General features: G+C 44.0%; 1 protein-coding gene across 1 annotated transcript in view; it reads right to left on the bottom strand.

The window, feature by feature from the left end:
• Window positions 1–20,467, bottom strand: part of CACNA1H (calcium voltage-gated channel subunit alpha1 H) — a 304,694-nt gene that overhangs the window by 44,923 nt on the left and 239,304 nt on the right. The window lies entirely within an intron of this gene.

Below are 20,467 nucleotides of genomic sequence, written 5' to 3'. Positions count from 1 at the left end.
TTGTGCTGCTGTTTTCCTTGTGGAATCTCTTTGGTGGAACCCTTTTCTTGTTTTCTGTTCAGGTAATTAACTTATAAACCCCCTCTTTTACTAAGGCTGACGTGTCCATTATATTATATGGACGAACCCTGCTTCCAAAGCCTTCCATCCCTGTGGAAGTCCCGTTGGCTAGAGGGGGGTTCCCGTGGGAGTCCCGTGGGTTAGGGGGGGATTCCCGCGGGAACTCTGTGGTTCCCGCGGGATTCCCGTGATCCCCGTTCCCGTGCAAACCTCTATACCGAAGTTCAAGAGTTTAGTGTAATTTGAATTGGACAACCAATGGGGCAGGAGTAAGTGGGGATTACTCCTGCTCCCATTGCTCCCCAGATCCTTTGGGGTGAGTCATGGGTAACAAGGGGTAGGCTAACCCTCATTTATGGAGGGGTAGGGCTGTGGACCATTGTAACTCTGCACTGGACTAAAACTGTTGAGCCCACTGGAGCACCCTTTATAGAACAGGTCTAATTTTGAGAGCCATTTATTGAATCTAGTTTACAAAATACAGTACGTGCGTAAGTCAGTCACAAGTTGCAAATACCCACGGAAACATTTAACAGGTTTCTTTGGTAAGACGTTACTTGAAACACACAGGCTACAGGAGCTGCCTGACAGAAAAAGGTTGAAAAAAGGATTTGGACTTTCACAGTTCGCGATAAGCAGGTGTAGCAGTTGCTAATGGCTTGAGCTCATGCAATCTCACCATGCTCGACGCAGGGACCCATGCAGCGCCCTGCAGAGGAGCCATGCACGCGCTGCTGCGTACGAAGGTGCGGAAACTATACACCTCCGGGTATGCAGCACCGTCTTTCTGGATCGCTTGAAATGTGATCGTCCTGGGACATCTTGGCAGCTCTACGGAGGACGCTGGCGTGTGCTGTTAACTACCTAGGAATAACACCACCATCTTTTGTCAAATTAATAATCATGCTCTTTAATTCCAGAATTTTTGGTGGGAAGATCCAGAGAGAAGCCCCCGAATGGCGTACAGCTCAGGATTCGCTGTCCTTGATGTCTGCTGCGTTTGGCTGCACATACCGATGGCTGCAAGGTACTGATTTGGAGAGAACAGGATCTAAAAGAGAGCTGAGGAGAAGACTGGACAGCAGGGGTGCAACTTTGTTGTTCTTTTTTTCTTTTCATTCAGATAAGTTATTCTGCATGTTCCATTGTTTTATGAAACTTTCAATTTTCTATCTGCAAGCCAAAATCTTGCATAGAAAGCCAAAAAAGATGGTTTACTTCTGAAGAATCCCTTTAAAAGGACAAAAGTGAGAGGTGGCCTACAAGATCAGATGGATTTCATTTTTCTTACGGGAGCGCCTTTTATCATTTCTCCCATGCTTAGCTGTTGATCAGAACCTGCAAAATGTACCTTAACCTTACCTGAAAAAAAACAACACATTAGCATCAGCTACGCTGTTTGAGATTCAATTGACCCTTAGGATTTAATCTCCTACGTAAAGTAATCATTTCAGCATTAAAATCACCATTTCCAGCTGCTCCACTGTTCTCCTCTGCATAAAATATTCAAAAGCTACTACATTTCAATGCATGCACCCAAGAGGTTGATATATACCTGGATTAGGAAAGTATCCTGAAAAAAACAAGCAAGAGGTTTTTGAAGTTCCTGGATGGATGGGACAAATGCTTCGTTACAAAATGAATAATTTGAGTTAATTTGCCAGCTCTCCCAGTACTGGTTGGTCACAGCTCAACAAGGTCTATGGAAAAAAAGAGACTCTACATGACTTGTGCAGATGACTTTCGTCTGTGACTGGATCTGTACAATACGGACATCTGTTCCTCTTGCAAAAACACTTACATGGTAGACTTGTGTTCAGTTTTCTTTGTAGCTTCCTTGGGGAATACAGGAATAAAAGGTGAACTGCTACTCTGTCTTTTCTTAGACGCATCAGGGAAGGTTAAATTGAGCAAGGGTTGACCTTTTGCTTCTTCCAACTCAACACACTATATAAAATTCTCTCTCAAATGTTAAGAGACGTAGAAGTTTGCCATTTCTCTACGATTCCTTTTTCTATGGACTACAATATCTCCAGCTCACATATAGCCATTTCTCCTTCTGACTGACTGACATTAATAGTTTATCTGTTTAGCTCACATATAGTAAGCATTACCTGAGAACAAAATCAAATTCTCCCTCCCCTACCATAAAGGAAGCCAGATTGATTTGTGAATAGGGTCTTCCCATAGGTGTAAAATGCTAGATAGACTTTGTGAATTAGACCTAACACTTACTCAGGTAATGCTTGCACATCCTCACACATACTTCCTGGCCATCCAGATTTCTTTGTTCCTATCGATGTGCATTCTGGAACGTTCCTGATAAATTGGAACCTGGCTAATTAGTCAGCTTGCTGTATCTACATTGATATCGGTGTTTTCCCTGAGGATCATATTTTCTCAGAAGGGTTTGTGAATATTTTTAGGGGGAGTCGAGTTCACTGTCAAATGAATAGAGATGCTTTCTTGAAAGTGGCTTTCTTAATTAGATTGCATATTTTGGCCTGTGACCTTTTCTGTATTCTTCGCAGTGGGTTCGTAGATGCTTGGCAGAGCAGACTCTGACTTCTCTAACTTTCTGCCCAGGCTATACTTGGCTGTCCTGAAAGAGAGTGTCGTCTTTTGAGTAGGACTGGGAGACAGACAAGACTAAAGAGAGTGACACTAAGGAGGGAAGTCTTTGAAGCGCGGTAAAAGGTGAGCTTTTTCTGCACCTTGATTTCCCATGGAAAATGGTCTGAGGGACATTTCGAGCATTGAGATTAAGCATCAAATTACTGCGTTTCAATGGCCACAAATTTGGACTTGGAGGATGAGATGCACAGTGTCGGCATCTATGAGACAAACTTGGTTTTTTCTGTTACATAGAGCATTATGGACCCCTGTTCGGTTACAAAAATTGGATAGCTCCAAGTCTAATAGATGTTGGCATTGTCACCTTGAAGCAGGGACTTTAAATCATTTACTGTTCTATTGTCCACTTATTTTTGGGGCCAAATAAATTGTTTCTTAGAAAATCCAGTGGCATTATCATATGATACTGTATTATTTGGCATGTCAATGAGAGCTAAGAGCCAAATATCTTCAAAAAATAATAAGCTTTTACTTATGACAGGAGTTGCCATACAACAGATTACAAGTAATTGGAAGAATTGGGAAAGATTGAATTATAGTTTTTGGTGGAACTCATGTCATATATATAAAACTAGTTGTTAAGCCCGTTACATTAACGGGTGCTAGAATATATGTCTGTCTGTATTTTTCTTTCTGTCTCTTTCCTCCCTCCATTTCCCTGTGTAGCGCTGTCTCTGCTTTCTTCCTCAGTCTGCACTCTCAAGCTGTAACATTACTGCTTAACTTTTTCTCCCTGCAAGCATCTCTGCTCTCTTTCTCATCCCCAGTCTCTTTGCTATTTTTCTCTTCTTGCAGGGGTCTCTGCTCTCCTTTTTGTATATGTTCCTGATTCCTTCAAACTTCTGTTTTCTCTGTATGCTCCTGATCCTGTGTTTCCCTGTAGGTGTCTCTTTTTTTTATTTTATTCCTTCTTCAGTCTCTGTTCTTTATCTGAACATTCCCTTCCTCAGTCTCTCCAACTGCAGCTCTCTTGCCCTCTAAGCCCCTGTTGTGCATGTCACTCCTGATCCCCTCTAGTGTTTAAGCCTGTTAAAGCCTCCTTCCTTCACATGTCCCCTATTTTCAGCCCCCCCCCCCCTCCAGCCCTCTTCTCCCATCTTTTTCCTTTCAGCTTCCAGCCCCCTTTTCTCCCATGTCCCTGGAGCCTATTAATCCACCGAGAAGCCCCACCCTTCCCTGGCCCAAATGGAAGTGTCCCTTTCCCTCTCTGTGGCAGTGGTTGTTTTTATTTTTGGTTTTGGCCGGGGTTTCTCCCACTCTTCCTCCCCTTCCCCTTTTGCCCCCTCTCACTGTTTTGCTCTCCTGTTCTCACCCATTTTCTGCCTCGCTTTCCCTTTCTCTTCCAGGACCGGTCTTGCTGTCTTGTTATGGCGGCTGGGTTTCCATGGCAACCCTGCTCGCGGGTCTGTGAGTGTCGGGCCCTAATGTTATTTCCTCCTATTTGAAGCTGTCCGGGTCTGGCGGCGCCGTGTCGGTTGGAACCGGGGAGGCGGGGTCTGGCTCGGTAGGTGGTGGAAGAAGGCTGGGTAGCCGCTCGATGGATCACAAAAAAAGGAAGAGGGGCTGGGCACTCGGAGAAGGGAGCCGTTTTAAAAGACACCCCCGCGGCTCCTCTCATGCGCTGCAGTTGCGTCTGGCGGCGCTGTGTAGCGGGGAGGCGGGGCCTCAGCACCGGCCGGGCGGCTCGCACCGCCGGCCCCCAGGAACCCGAGGCCGGCGGCGGGGGAGGCAGGGACATGCCTGGTGTGCCATGGTGCAGGAGGAACGGAGATCGTCGTCTGGCTGCGGTCCGGCTTGTGGAGGCGATCGGGTGGTGACGTATTCGCGCGCATGCGCACTCCTTCGGCCACAGACCTACAGCGCACGGAACACGCAAATAGAAGTGCGCATGCGCGAGTTAGCCTTTTATTATATAGGATGGAAAGGGTAATAGCTACACAGCAGGGGTATTTATGAAAATTTCAGGATGTTTGGGAGCCTTTAACAAATTATTGTAAAGATTAGATACCATTTTTTTCCCTTTTTAGTACATGTCCAAGATAGGGGGGGAGGGGGGAAGTAGAAAGTGGTCTTTATATAATTGTAAGAAATTTTAGGAAATATTTTATTATTACATTACATTAGAGATTTCTATTCCGCCATTACCTTGCGGTTCAAGGCGGAATAGATAAGAGATAAAAAACGGTGGGTTACAATGGAAGAACATCTGTCCTTTCTGGAGAGGTAAAGAGTAGGTTATGTAGGAAGAGGGAGGGGGGGAAGGACGGTAAGTTTGAAGTTAGGGCTGTTTCAGGAATTTCTTGAAGAGTATAGTTTTTATTTCTTTTCTGAACGTCTTGTAGTCTGGTGTCGTTATCAGTAGATTGGAGATTTGGTTATCTAGTTTAGCTGCTTGAGTGGCCAGGAGGCCATCATATAGTTTTTTCCGTTTTACTTCTTTGATATATAAAATGTCTGTTATATTTTTGTTGTGGAAGGGTAGGGAGGGAGGGTGTAAAACCTTGTAAATGGATAATTGCAGAATATTAAGTGCTATATTTATGTGAAATTGTTTTTGATGTTCTGAAATACTTATTGTGAGTTTTAAAATGAATAAAGATTATAAAAATAAAAAAAAAAAGGAATTCAGAAATCTGCAGGATAACAATTGGAAACATAATCCCTAGCATGAGACTACCACTAGGGGTGCCCTATTGAAGATGGTGCTGGCCAGGGCAGGAGAACTGGGGAATGTCTCTGCCCAATCATCACTGGACCTCTAGGGCAGTGTTTCTCAACTCAGTCCTGGCATACCCCCTTGCCAGTCAGGTTTTCAGGATATCCACAATGAATATGCATGAAGGACATTTGCATACACTGCCTCAATTATATGCAAAAGTCTTTCAGGCATATTCATTGTAGATATCCTGAAAACCTGACTGGTTCTCCAGGACTGAGTTGAGAAACATTGCTCCAGGAAATCTCTTGACTAGGAGAAGGGATGGTCGGGGCCTGGATTGGAGATGGGGAGGATTGGGGGGGGAGGAACTCGGACAGACCCATCAGATGTGGCCCAGCAGCATTAGACCACAGTTTTGATCCCAGTGCACTTAGCATGGTAAAATGAGCCCCGCTTTTGGTTTGCTGTATAAACCTGGTGCATTTCAGAATTTTCATAGGAATGAGATTCTGGTAACTTTCCCCTTATACTTCTGTTGCGATATCAATATGAAGGGATGCCCTGATGGAACATAGATTTCAATTACTAACAACTTCTTTTTCCTTCATGTCTGTTTTGATACTATCTGGAACTCAAGCTTCAGTCTCAGTTGCCTCTCTCTGGGTCTCCTTATCCCGTTAACTACGACTAAAGCTATTGATCCACAAATTTATAACTCAAAGCCTGTTACTTTTCCACGGCATTTCACACAGAACTACAGAACTGATAGCCTCCACTTATGGATCTCACCTTGCTCCGGCTAGGCTTGCCTTTTAATCGCAGAATGAAAATTGTCTTGCCCTCCCTCTGAAATGTCCATCCTCTTCTTCCCCTTGACATACTCTGTAATCTTTCTCTCTGATTTCTTCTATTTCCTTGTCTTCATCTGTCTTATTTCCTGTCCTTTCCCTCTTTACTACTGTCATGATTTTACTTATATAAATGGTATATCAAATAAATTGAAGTTTGAACCACAGTATGGGATAGGCCCAGGCAGCGTATGTTATTGTTTCAAACCTGCAGAACCACCTGGCAATTGTATGTTAATTGGGAAGACCACAGGCATGGAAGAAAAGTGGAAATGCTCTCAACCGCCCAGCCCTATCCCCTCCCAAAGGAGGTCAGAGACCTTCGATGCCTTTCATAAAAGGTTCTGATGGAAATAGGAGTAATACAAACAAATTAAGGAGTTGCAAACTGATATCTGCGTGCTATTTTGTCCTGCAAAATGTCCACAAATGTTATGGCAGTGAGTATAGTACTCTCAACCTATTTAAATTGATAAATCAGATCCAAATGGAATGTGCCCTAATGTTATAAATCTATATCTTCCTTCAGTCCTACACTGGATTTCTCAGGTTGTTATATTTACAGAGCTGTCCTTTTAAGAGTGATAACACCCATGGGAGACTTTAACAGGCAGCTGCAAGAATGGCTTCCTTGCACTTAATGTAGAATCTGTGATAGCCCTTGGCTTCTAGTGGCCCACCGGCACATCCCATAGTACAAAATTGCAAAGCTTGGCTCTGAACAAAAGTGCACATTAGTCAGCTCAAGTTTCAAGAGATAAGAGGACAGCGGGAGGAGTGTTTGAACATCTTGCATTCTGTTCTCTCAGGGTGTCCGCAGCTGGCGTTGCGCTTGGCGCAGACTTCAGAGCATACCCTGAAGAAAGCCACAGCATGGTGGCTGAAATGTTGGTTGAGACCCAGAAGCCTGCACCAAGCACACTGCCAGCTGCGGAAACCCTGCAAGAACATCTAAACCAACTCCAACCCAGCTACCAGTGACTTTTCCATTCTATGGACTTTCCCGCCAAAATTCAAATTTCTGACCAACTGACTTTCCCGCCAAAATTCAAATTGGTGGACTGCCCTGTTCCCAATCAGGTCAGTGAACCCACTATTTCCAAAGTCACCCTGAAGAAAGCCACAGCATGGGGCTGAAACACCGGTTTCTACCTGACAAAGATGCAGCAAGACCCGGAAGCCTGCACCAAGCACAATGCCAGCTGCGGAAACCCTGCGAAAACATCTAAACCAGCTCCAACCCAGCTCTCAGTGACTTTTCCATTCTATGGACTTTCCCGCCAAAATTCAAATTTCTGACCAACTGACTTTCCCGCCAAAATTCAAATTGGACTGCCCTGTTCCCAATCAGGTCAGTGAACCCACTATTTCCAAAGTCACCCTGAAGAAAGCCACAGCATGGGGCTGAAACACCGGTTTCTACCTGACAAAGATGCAGCAAGACCCGGAAGCCTGCACCAAGCACAATGCCAGCTGCGGAAACCCTGCGAAAACATCTAAACCAGCTCCAACCCAGCTCTCAGTGACTTTTCCATTCTATGGATTTTCCCGCCAAAATTCAAATTTCTGACCAACTGACTTTCCCGCCAAAATTCAAATTGGTGGACTGCCCTGTTCCCAATCAGGTCAGTGAACCCACTATTTCCAAAGTCACCCTGAAGAAAGCCACAGCATGGGGGTGAAACACCGGTTTCTACCTGACAAAGACGCAGCAAGACCCGGAAACCTGCAACAAGCATCTTGCATTCTGCTCCGAGTTCTATCAATCTTGACCTGAACATATCTACATTTTTCATTTCCAAACAGTCCCTCTTAGGCATCGAATTTCCACTATTATCAAGAGAATTTCTCCAACAAATGACTTGAAGAGCATAAAAGGACCTTAGAAAGTCCTCGAAGGATAGATTTGTGTTCGTAGCAAGAAAAACACAGCGCGGGTCGCATTTCCCCATAATCTGGGCAGCTCTGTGTGGGAACAGTTTAAAGTAGACACAATCTGCATATTTCATAAGCTCTGAGCTGCAAACCAACCTTGCAGTAGGCTGTCACGATGCCTCCCACTGTGGACTATAGCAATTCAGATGCTACAGTAAATTTAGATAACCATGACTTTTTTATATTAAGTCCATTAATTGTATTTAGAGGTGTTTTTGGTTTTTTTTAGAAAGGTTCCCACATTTTGTTGAACACCAGTATATTGCTTCATATATATTTTTCCATATGCACTTCACATAAAAGGCATTAAAATATGAAATCTGGGAGGGTGGGTTCATGCTAGTTAATACATATTTCTGTTTCTGGCAGGCAACAGCGTGGCAGAGTAAAAAAAAAAAAAGCAACAACTGGTATTTCTTGATCCTGGACACATTGCACAATGCCATCAAGAAACAGGGAGACACTTCAAGAGAGTACACACCATCACAGGACCAACCAACCAACCTCCAAAACTCTGAGCGCCATTTTGCCACTGGAGCTGAAAAGAGCGTTCTCTTATTTCGCTAGGTGCCAATTTGCAGAAACAAAATTCTCTGTTTTGACCTTGTTTCAGATCATTGATTGAATCGTATCCAGGTCATTCTCTTCTCGGTTGGGCCGAGAACTTTTCAGCAACCCCTGGTGGTGTAAAGAGCTGAGATTGTGATGTCATAATGCCTCATTCCACCAATAAGAGCCAACCTCCTCAGTGATGCCACAATGGCTTGATTGTCCTAGACTTGGCTCTCTTGTATTACATATGAGGCAGTGCTGAAAAGTTCTCAGCCCAACCAACCAACTTCCTAAATCCTGAGCGTTATTTTGCCACTGGAGTGTTTTCTTATTTCGTAAGTTCCAATTTGCAGAAATGAAATTCTAAGTTTTGATATTATTTCAGATCATTGATTGAACCGTATCCACGTCATTCTCTTCTTGGTTGAGCTGAGAACTTTTCGGCATCCCCTTGTAGTTAAGAGTTTCAGTCTCTGGTAACCAGAGCTAAGATTGTGATGTCATAATGCCTCATTCCACCAATAAGAGCCAACCTCATCAGTGATGTCACAATAGCTTGATTGTCCTCTACTTGACTCACTTTTATTACATATGAGGGGGTGCTGAAAATTTCTCAGCCCATCCAACCAACCTCCTAAATTCTGAGTGTCATTTTGCCCGTGTAGCTGAAAAGAGTGTTCTCTTATTTCGTTAAGTGCCAATTTACAGAAACAAAATTCTCTGTTTTGACCTTGTTTCAGACCATTGATTGAACCCTGTCCATGTCATTCTCTTCTTGGTTGGACCGAGAACTCTTCAGCACCCCCTGGTAGTGTAAAGTGCTGAGATTGTGATGTCATAATGCCTCATTCCACCAATAAGAGCCAACCTCATCAGTGATGTCACAATGGATTGATTGTCCTGTACTTGGCTCACTTGTATTACATTCAAGGGGGTGCTGAAAAGTTCTCAACCCAACCAACCAACCTCCAAAATCCTGAGCGTTCTTTTGCCACTGAAGCTGAAAAGAGCGTTCTCTTATTTCGCTAGCTGCCAAGTTGCAGAAACAAAATTCTCTGTTTTGACCTTGTTTCAGATCATTGATTGAACTCTGTCCAGGTCATTCTCTTCTTTGTTGGGTTGAGAACTTTTCAGCACCCCCCTAGTAGTGTAAAGAGCTGAGACTGTGATGTCATAATGCCTCATTCCACCAATAAGAGCCAACCTCATCAGTGATGTCACAAAGGTTTGATTGTTCTATACTTGGCTCACTTTTATTATATACGAGGGGGTGTTGAAAAATTCTCAGCCCTATCAACCTCCAAAATTCTGAGCGTTCTTATGCCACTGGAGCTGAAAAAAGTGTTCTCTTATTTCGCTAGGTGCCAAGTTGCAGAAACAAAATTCTCTGTTTTAACATTGTTTTAGATTATTGATTGAACCATATCCACCTCTTTCTCTTCTTGGTTGGGCTAAGAAATTCTCAGCACTCCCCTCGTATAATCACACATCTTTCCGAGTCTGCACAGTTTTATCCAACTCATCTTTGTCATTTTTGGGACAACAGCAAAGATGCATTCATGCTATATGCTATGAGTATAGACGATGTGTATCTCAGTGGGGGAAGAGATGACACCTTAAGGTTAAAATTAGCAACTGAAATGTTGATAGGTAGCTACATCATTGGATTATTGATTTCATCATGAATTGACAATGAATTCTATACTCCGGACTAAGTGCAAAACCATTCATCCAAGACTGTGTCGTCTATAACTGCCTTTCTGTGGCCAACACTTTATGGCGAATTGCCGACTGCCCTGTTTATAATTCCCACACTTAATCATGGGGGAATGTGATGGGTACAGTTTTGGCTGCTTTGATGAGCAGACTGGACGGATTGCGCAGGTCTTTATCTGTTGTTTTTTTAACTGTGTTACTATGCAAAAAATAAAAGCAATTGAATTTCCCACTCATTCTATAATATCACCTTGAATTCAACATGTAATCACTTTCAAATAGATTGATCTATTTTGGGATCTCTAATTACATTTCATTATTCTAATCAGCCAGCAAGGAGTGTTATTCTGTTTACTGACAGTATCAGTTTAAACTAGAGAATGACACAGGAAGAAATATTTCCCGTCCCCGCGAGAACTAATTTTCCCGTCCCGTTCCCGCGAGTTCTTTTCCTGCGCCTGCCCCATTCCTGCAAACTCAGTCCTCATCTGCACAAGCCTAAAAAATCATAAGTGTTCCAGGCTTGTGTGATTAAGGTTGAGCTTACAGGAATGGGACAGTGACAAAACTCGTGGGGACTGGATGGCAAAATTGAGTTCCTGTGGGGACATAGAAACATAGAAAGATGACGGCAGAAAAGGGCCACAGCCCATCAAGTCTGTCCACTCTGCTTAGCCACCCCCTGTCTATGCCCTAATGACCCAATTTCCTTATCTTGACCCTCGTAGGGATCCCACATGGGTATCCCATTTATTCTTAAAGTCTGGCACGCTGTCTGCCTCGATCACCTGCACTGGAAGCTTGTTCCAATGATCAACCACTCTCTCTGTGAAGAAATACTTCCTTATGTCACTATCGAATTTCCCTCCTCTGAGTTTGAGCAGATGCCCCCTTGTGACCGAGGGTCCCTTGAGAAAGAAGATGTCTTCTTCCACCTCGACACGTCCCATGATGTATTTAAATGTCTCAATCATGTCCCCCCTCTCCCTGCGCTCCTCTAGAGTGTAGAGCTGCAATGTATTTAGTCTTTCTTCGTACGAGAGACCCTTGAGCCCCGAGATCATCCTAGTGGCCATCCGCTGAACCGACTCAACTCTAAGCACGTCTTTACGGTAATGTGGCCTCCAGAATTGCACACAGTACTCCAGATGAGGTCTCACCATGGTTCTGTACAGTGGCATTATGACTTCAGATTTGCGGCTAACGAAGCTTCTATTGATACATCCCATAAGTTGCCTTGCTTTGGATGAGGCCTTCTCTACTTGTTTGGCGGCCTTCATGTCTGCACTGATGATTACTCCCAAGTCTCTTTCTTCTGAAGTCCTAGCTAGTGTTTCTCCATTTAAGGTGTAAGGTTTGCATGGATTTCTGCTACCGAGATGCATAACCATACATTTCTTAGTGTTGAAGCCCAGCTGCCATGTCGAGGACCAGTTTTCCAACGTAAGCAGATCCTGCGTCATACTATCCTGCTGATTGCTTTCACTTACTATATTACATAGTTTGGCGTCATCAGCGAATAGAGTTACTTTACCCTGAAGCCCTTGGGTCAAGTCCCTTATGAATATGTTAAAAAGGAGTGGACCCAGGACCGAGCCCTGTGGCACTCCGCTGGTCACCTCCGATGTCTCAGAGAGGGTGCCGTTGACCACCACCCTCTGACGTTTTCCACTCAGCCAATCATTGACCCATGCAATTAGTGTCTCACCTAACCCCATCGATTTCATCTTGTTTAATAGTCTACGGTGTGGGACGCTGTCGAAAGCCTTACTGAAATCCAAGTACACTATGGCCAGAGACTCTCCCGAGTCTAGCTTTCCTGTTACCCAATCAAAGAAGCTGATAAGATTGGATTGGCATGACCTACCCCTAGTGAATCCATGTTGACTAGGATCCCTTAGATTCCCCTCATCCAAAATCGTGTCTAATTTACATTTAAGTAGTGTTTCCATGAGTTTACACACTATCGATGTGAGACTCACTGGTCTGTAATTCGCAGCCTCCGCTCTGCAGCCCTTTTTGTGCAGAGGAACGACGTTAGCTGTTTTCCAGTCCAGGGGGACTCTCCCCGTACTTAGGGAGAGATTGAAGAGCATGGCTAACGGTTCCACCAGGACATCGCACAGCTCTCTGAGCACTCATGGGTGCAATTTGTCTGGTCCCATGGCTTTGCTCACCTTGAGTCTTGACAGTTCGGTGAAAAATTTGTCCCCGTGCCATTGTCTAGTTTAAACTAATCTAAAGAACCGAATATTATTGATCTAGGACCCAACATTCAAAAGAAAAAAATAAATTTATGACTTATTTTCAGCCAAACTTAGATGCCTACATTTTCAGACTTCTGCTGTGTTAACTTAGCAGATAATGTTAGGGCAGGTATTTCTTGTGGCATGCTGCTGAGATCTCTACGAGCCTTTCACCATTTACAGGAGCCAGCACGGTGAGATGGGTGGTTTTTCGTCACTATTTTCTTTGTAATCACAAATGAAAGTGGAACTAATGATTAAATGGTAAGAGTCCACTAGTCACTGTGACAACCATCATTTTGTTGACTGCTGCCGGTGTGTGAAACCTGGAAATGCAACGTCAGGCCATATCTGGGCACCGGCATTGAATTTCCAGAGCTGGCTAATGTACAGATGGCTATGTAAGATATTTACGTTAGGGGATTTAAAAAAATTTGCTTGGACGTCCCCGCCATCTTTGAAAGTGGTCTGTGAAGCTGGCGGGAAGTTAAATGGGTATATAATACACATTATTTGGATGGGATACCGTTATATATTTTCAAACTTTTGATATTTTATTGTAGGGATCTCGCCTTGAATAAGCTCCGGCGAAACATGTCGGTGGCCTGAAATGATCCCGATACTTTGAGACCACACATTAAGCTAAGTCCTACTTGAAAATAGCTTTAAAATGAAATTAGGCACGGTTTGCACTTTAAAAACCTTTTAAAATATTTCATATTTATAAATTAAAGTTCATATTTATAAAGTACATTCGGAACCTGTGAGGAACATACACATAAAACTTAGTGGTGTTCTGAGGCTCCAAGAAAACTTATTGATCGTCTCGGAATCTGGTACTCTCTGAGTGGTGAGTAGTGAACTAAGGCCAGTACCGAGCAGAGCTTTGGATTCTTGCCCAGAAATAGCTAAGAAGAAGAAGAAAAAAAAATTGAAATTGAATCAGGTTGGGCAGACTGGATGGACCATTTGGGTCTTTATCTGCCGTCATCTACCATGTTACTATATACAGCTGTATTGTGATTATTCAAGCAAAAAAATTTAATGCGCCTAGATTTTGGTTAAGTAAGATATTCACCACTTAACCAAAATCTAGGCACATTAAATCTTTTAGCTGTAACATAGTAGATGACGGCAGATAAAGACCCGAATGATAAAGATAGGACTGACTTTTATGGCCAGTTAAGCCTTTTCCTATTTTGGGGTTAACCATTTAATTTCACATTAAACACAGGCGTCGATTAAAGGCAATGAAACCAATGAAGTTAGATGGTGGTAGCAGTAGGGGAGGGGCGCCCGGGCACCATCTTGGTGGGGGCACTAGCACCCCTCTGACTCTCTGCCTCCTGCTCCTTCCCTGCCATGCACGCACCTTCATTCCCCTCCCTCCCCACTGATGTGAGCAGCGACTCCAAGCATCACCCCCATGCTGGTGAAATTAAAGAGGGAAGAGGCGTGTGCATGCGGCAGGGGCAGAGAAGAGGGCGGGGAAGGGGCGCTTCTCACCCTTTCTACGCCACTGGGCGGTAGGTCGCCTGGGGCCGCCTATTTTCTGGCACCGCTTCCAGAATCAGGGCCTTACTGCTCCCCTATTTAAGCTGCGCTAAGTGGTCCCCCGTTAATTCTGCATTATTTGGTTAGCACGCACTGGTTGGATAACGCAGGAACGTACACTCTCCGCCACGCTTTAACGTGTTTTTCTGCTCATTGTGCATTAAGGACTTAAAAGCATTTAGTAACAGGACCCTGAGCAAACGGTAGCTGTCAGTTTTGATCTGAGTCGCTACCAGATTAGATAAAGTCACGGGAAAATAAAAGACAGCTCAGTAGCGGAGACCTTTCTGTCTGCTCAAAGGTGCCTGGCCTCGGGTGACCTCCTCAGAGTATTTCATTATTCCGCAGCTGGCTTCATTTTTAAGCTCACGTTGAGGTCACAAAGGACCATACACTGAAGCGAGCAAGCCATGCGTGCAGGCAACTTCAGGTCTGGCCACAAAAACTGCAAAGACTTGTAACAAAAATGACCTTTTTTTAATTTTTCTATAAAAGTAGGAAATTTAAAATTTCAGGCCAGTTACCCTTAACCTTCTCATGTTTTACATTTATTTATTTATTTATTTAAGTATTTATATAGCACTTATATTTCTATGTGGTTTATATTCAGGTACTCAAGCATTTTCCCCTGTCCCAGTGGGCTCCCACTCTATATCTAATGTACATAAGGCAATGGGGATTAAGTGACTTGCCCAGGGTCATGAGGAGCAGCACAGATTTGAACCCACAACCTCAGGGTGCTGAGGCTGTAGCAGTAACCACTGTGTTACTCTAGAAATCAAAATGTAGCAAAAATGAGCCATGTAAAGGGCAATCAAGCCATTGTGACATCACTGATGAGGTTGGCTCTTAGGCATTGGTGGAATGAGGCATTATGACATCACAGTACCAGCTCTGGTTATCATAGGCTGAAACTTTTCACGCTATTTATTCAGTTTTCTATACTGCTCACCCCTCACAATCAGGATTTCGAACCAACCACAGCACAGAAACACTACTTGTAACACTACTAGACACAGCTCGACAGCAAATTAGCAAAGGCAAAAAGATGATGCTAGTCCAACTTGACCTCTCCGCAGCATTTGACCTGGTCGACCACTCCATACTGCTACAGATACTTGATGCCATTGGGATCTCAGGCAAGGTCTACAATTGGTTCCAAGGATTCCTCAAATCAAGAACCTACAGGGTAAAGTCCAATAATATCAAATCAGAACCATGGTCCAACCCATGCGGAGTTCCACAAGGATCACCTCTATCACCTACGCTCTTCAACCTCTTTTTTTCCTCCCTTGGAGCCACTTTAGATAACTTAAATGTTAAATCCTTCAGCTACGCAGACGACATCGCCATACTCCTCCCCTTCGACCCATCAGAGCCCACCACTACAGCAAAACTGGAAATAACCCTAGATGCAGTGGAAAAATGGATGGTAGACCACAAACTGAAACTAAACTCAGATAAAACAAAATTCCTTCTGCTTGAAAAGGCCAAAACTCCCACCATTACAGAACTGAAAATTAAAAACACCAAATACCCAATACAGCCCGAACTCAAACTCCTAGGAGTAACGATAAACAGATGCTTCACAATGCAGTCCCAAATCAATAAAACATCCCAGAAAGCTTTTTTAATTATGAGAAATCTACATAAAATAAGAAAATTCTTCGACCCAGCACAATTCAGGCTAATTGTCCAATCCCTAGTCTTAGGTCTACTGGACTATTGCAACTCCCTCTATCTACCTTGTCCTGCCAACATGATAAAACAACTTCAGATTATACAAAACACTGCCCTCAGACTGATCTACTCCCTGAGAAAATATGATCATATTACAACTGCCTTCCTAGACTCTCTCTGGCTACCAATACAAGCACGAATTCAATTCAAATTCTACTGTCTATTATTCAAAGCATTAAACGGCTCCCCCCCCCCTATCTAAACAACCGCCTAAACCAGATCCTCACCTCAAGACAAAGAAGAACTCCGAACCCTTTTGCCTTCCCTCCACTCAAGGGCACTCAGCGCAAAAAGATGTTTGATAACCTTCTGGCGACACAAGCAGCAAAACTTAACCACTCCATCTCCAACCTGTTGACGGCAACGGGCGACTTCAAAACTTTTCAAAAAGAAATCAAAACCCTACTTTTCAAAAAATTTATCCAGATATCTTAACCCAACCCTTCCCCCTCGATAAATTCTCCCCCAAAACCTCCACTTAAATAATCTCTTCCTCCCCAAAACACCAACCAAGTATTCAGATCCCTGAAATGTAACGTAATCTTATTTGTACTCTAACTGTAATCTATTTGTTATACCACACAGTAACGTACAGTCAATTTAATATCCAATTTGCAAGTTCTTCCGAAATTAATCCAGCTACCTCTCCTCCCATGTAACCAAAAAAACCCCAAAAAACAAAACTGTTTTAACTTCACTGGAAATGTCCAGTTAGCTCTTTTGTAATCCGCCTTGAACTGCAAGGTATAGGAGGAATAGAAGTCCCTAATGTAATGTAATGTAATGTAATGCTCTCCCAGGGGGGGCTCAGAATGGTTTACATGAATTTATTCAGGTACTCAAGCAATTTCCCTGTCTGTCCTGGTGGGCTCACAATCTATCTAATGTACCTGGGGCAAAGGGGGGGGGGATTAAGTGACGTGCCCAGGGTCATGAATTCTCTTTTTGGGAGGATGCCGTGGTGGTGGCTTCATGTCAGTTGAGCCTAGTAGGATCTGTGAATTTGTTGCTGTTCTGCAGTACCTTGTTTGACTCTTCTGCTTATTTCTGAACTAGAAATGGTCCCAAAGCTGCTCTCAGCCAGCAACAGTAAGATGGGAACGTAGAAGTTCAGTGTGCCCCAGTGAATTCGCAATTCCCGAATCGTGGACTCGCTCATTCGCGGTCTGTTCTGACCGCCTCTTTCTGTAGTAAAGTCGGGCTACGCCAATCAGGAGTTGCACGTCAAAGCAGCTCCTGATTGGTGTAGCCCGACTTTACTACATGGAAGAGGCGGTCGGAGCAGACCGCCAGTGATTTCCTTCAGCCGCCGGCACTCCAGATGTTCTCTCCTGCCTCCTCTGCCTTTGGACAGGCAAAAAACCATGAATGGGAGGAAGTGATGTCAGAGAGAGCTCCAAAGCCAACGCGAGCAGTCTGCAGCGAAACTGGACCACACTATCTCCAACCTGCTGATAACAACAAACGACTACAAATATTTTCGCAAAGAAATCAAAACCCACCTATTCAAAAAATTTATACAGATGGCTTAACCCCAACCAGACCCCCCTCAACGCAACTCCCCCCTCCTCCCCCCTTCACCAGTTCCCTTCTCTTTAGCCTCAAGTATGTCAACTGCTTCCCTAACGGTATATATACTGGGTCTGCACTATTTCCTATTTGCACAGCATCTTGTAGCTCTTGAAATATACAGCTCCATTATTCTTGTAACTTCTCCTGGAAATGACCAGAATTCTCTCTGTAATTATCCTGGAAATGTCCAGTTGTCTCTTTTGTAATCCGCCCAGAACTGCAAGGTTGAGGCGGAATAGAAATCAGTAATGTAATGTAATTCCTCGCTGCTGGCACCGAAATTAAAAAGGTACGAGGAAGGGGCATGCGGGCGGTGGGAGAGGGGCGCCAGTGCCCCGGGCACCGGTCACCCTCACTATGCCATTAAGTAGAAGACGATAGCAGATAAAGACCATCTATTTAATTCCTAAGCCTTTTCCATAGAGATGGGTTTGTCTCATGATTTTCTTGTCCCTCACCGTCTCTACCACCCTTTCCATGAAGAATTTTCTCAGGTTACTCCGGAGTCTGTCTCCTTTCACTCCTCATTCCAGAGCTTCATTTCAGTTGAAAGAGACTGACCCCCTGTTCATTTATGCCACACAGATATTTAAATGTCTGTCGAAACAAAAATAAATTGAAGTCCTTCAAAAATTTGTCTAACAAAAATAAACTGAATGCCAATGATTGCTATGTGATTTAATAATTGAGGCTTTTTCTCCACCTTTTTGTGTGAATGTACGATCTGAGAAATTGAGTCTAGAGAATGACACGGTGACAAAATTCATCACCGTTCCCGTTCCCGTCCCCGTGGATAACCACGGGAAACCATCTTCATGTCATTCTTTAAGGAGAGAGTGAAGAATCAGAGTATAATTGGGCACAACCACTGACCCACAAGCTTTGCTTTGAAGAATGCTGGTGTAGAAGGACTGAGGTTGAAACAGACACTACAGAATGACAGTCTCTGGTATCCAGAGCAGATATTGTGATGTCATAATGCCTCATTCCACCAGTGCCTAAGAGCCAATCACATCAGTGATGTCACAATGGCTTCATTATCTTTGGCTCCCATAAAAATCAGAGTATGAATGGCCACAACCGCTGACCCTCAAGCTTTGTTCTGAAGAATGCTGGTGTAGAAGGACTGAGGTTGAAACAGACACTACAGAATGACAGTCTCTGGTATCCAGAGCAGATATTGTGATGTCATAATGCCTCATTCCACCAGTGCCTAAGAGCCAATCACATCAGTGATGTCACAATGGCTTCATTATCCTTGGCTCACATAAGAATCAGAGTATGAATGGCCACAACCACTGACCCGCAAGCTTTGCTTTGAAGAATGCTGGTGTAGAAGGACTGAGGTTGAAATAGACACTAGAAAATGACATGGGATTATTTCCCGCGGTTATCCGCGGGGACGGGAACGGTGATGAATTTTGTCACCGTGTCATTCTCTAATTGAGTCCACTGCTGGTGAGTGACATTTTCTAAATTATTGGGGATTTAAATGTCTGTATCATATCTCCCCTCTCCCGCCTTTCTTCTGAAGTATAACACACTGAGATCCATAAGTCTGGCCCTATATCCTTTATGATTGGCCTTTTTTTTTTTTTACAGATTGCACCCCCCCCCCCCCCAGACAGCTAGATGAATTAAATGACATGTAATATAAGACCATGACAAGCCTCCAGGAAAAACAAGTCCTGAGTGACACAACTTTAGGGCTAGAGGTATCCACCTTTCAATCAGGCTGTTCCAGTCTTCCCTGCCAGAATAATCTGAGAGCTAATCCATGTTTTAATCCTCTTCGGAAACCAGGATTACAAACCTAGGAAAGCTTTCCGCAGTGGACATAAAGAAAAATTCCCATTGCCGCAGCTCCAGAACGGTGTTGCAACCCACATTAAAATCACACAAACAAAGAGGGAAGATAGAGAAGGTTTGCTCTACCTAGTTTGCCTACTACCGTGTTTCCCTGAAAATAAGCCCTAGTTGCCGGCGGCGGCAGCAGCGCTCCCCCTCGATCCTGCCATCTCTCCCACCCATCCGAACCCCGACCGCAAGACTGAAATACAGTACCTTATAACAAACCGCATTATCAGCAGCACAGGCCCCATCGCGGCTTTCTCACGCCCGGGCGTTCCTCTGCTGCGTTGCTGATGATGTCAGTGAGGGGGGGGGGGGTGCGCAGCGTCAGGGGGATGGAATGGATTAAAAAATGCTCCACAGGGGGATGGGAGGAAGGGAGGGAAAGAAAGATACTGAACAAGGGGATGGGAGGAAGGGAGGGATAGAAGCTTCAAGAGTTCTGCTGCACAAGGGATGGAAGGGAGGGAGGGAGGCATAGAAAGATACTGCACAAGGGGATGGGTGAGAAGGGAGGAAAGATGTTTTCACATGTGGGGGAGAGAAAGGAAATAGGAAGAATTGGGGTGAAGGAGAGGAAGGGAGAGATAATCATTGTATATGAAAAAAATAAGGCCTCCCCGAAAATAAGACCTAGTGCCTTTTTGGGGCCCAAAATTAATATGACAGTGTCTTATTTTCGGGGAAACATGGTAAAAGCAGACCACTGTGTTGCCGCAAATCTTACACAATCTCAGATTCCCTCTCTCTTTTTTTTCCCTGTCACTAAAGGACCTTATGTTGACACTAGCAGCACAGCTGGAAGTCTGTTCGATTCACACGATGTCTTCTCAGAGAGAGAAAAGTATTTTCAGCCTTCCATGTTCCTACCTCATACTGTGACCCCCCTTGAAAAACAAAACATGTCTTAAGTTGGTGGATATCGCTTTGCTCCCTGCCTTTGCTATATGTTTCTCTTTTCAGACCTTTTTGTGCATGTTTTGCGTTTCCTTTTTGACCATGTTATCATGCAAAATGAACCTGGCGTGCAGACACACGTGTTCTTGTGATTCAGATGCATCAGTGAAAACATTTTCAAAACCAGTATATAATGTGTTTCG

Source organism: Geotrypetes seraphini, chromosome 11, assembly GCF_902459505.1.
Source record: "Geotrypetes seraphini chromosome 11, aGeoSer1.1, whole genome shotgun sequence".
Lineage (NCBI taxonomy): Eukaryota > Metazoa > Chordata > Amphibia > Gymnophiona > Dermophiidae > Geotrypetes > Geotrypetes seraphini.
Note: the sequence above shows the minus strand (reverse complement) of the source record. Positions and strands in the feature narration are given on the sequence as shown.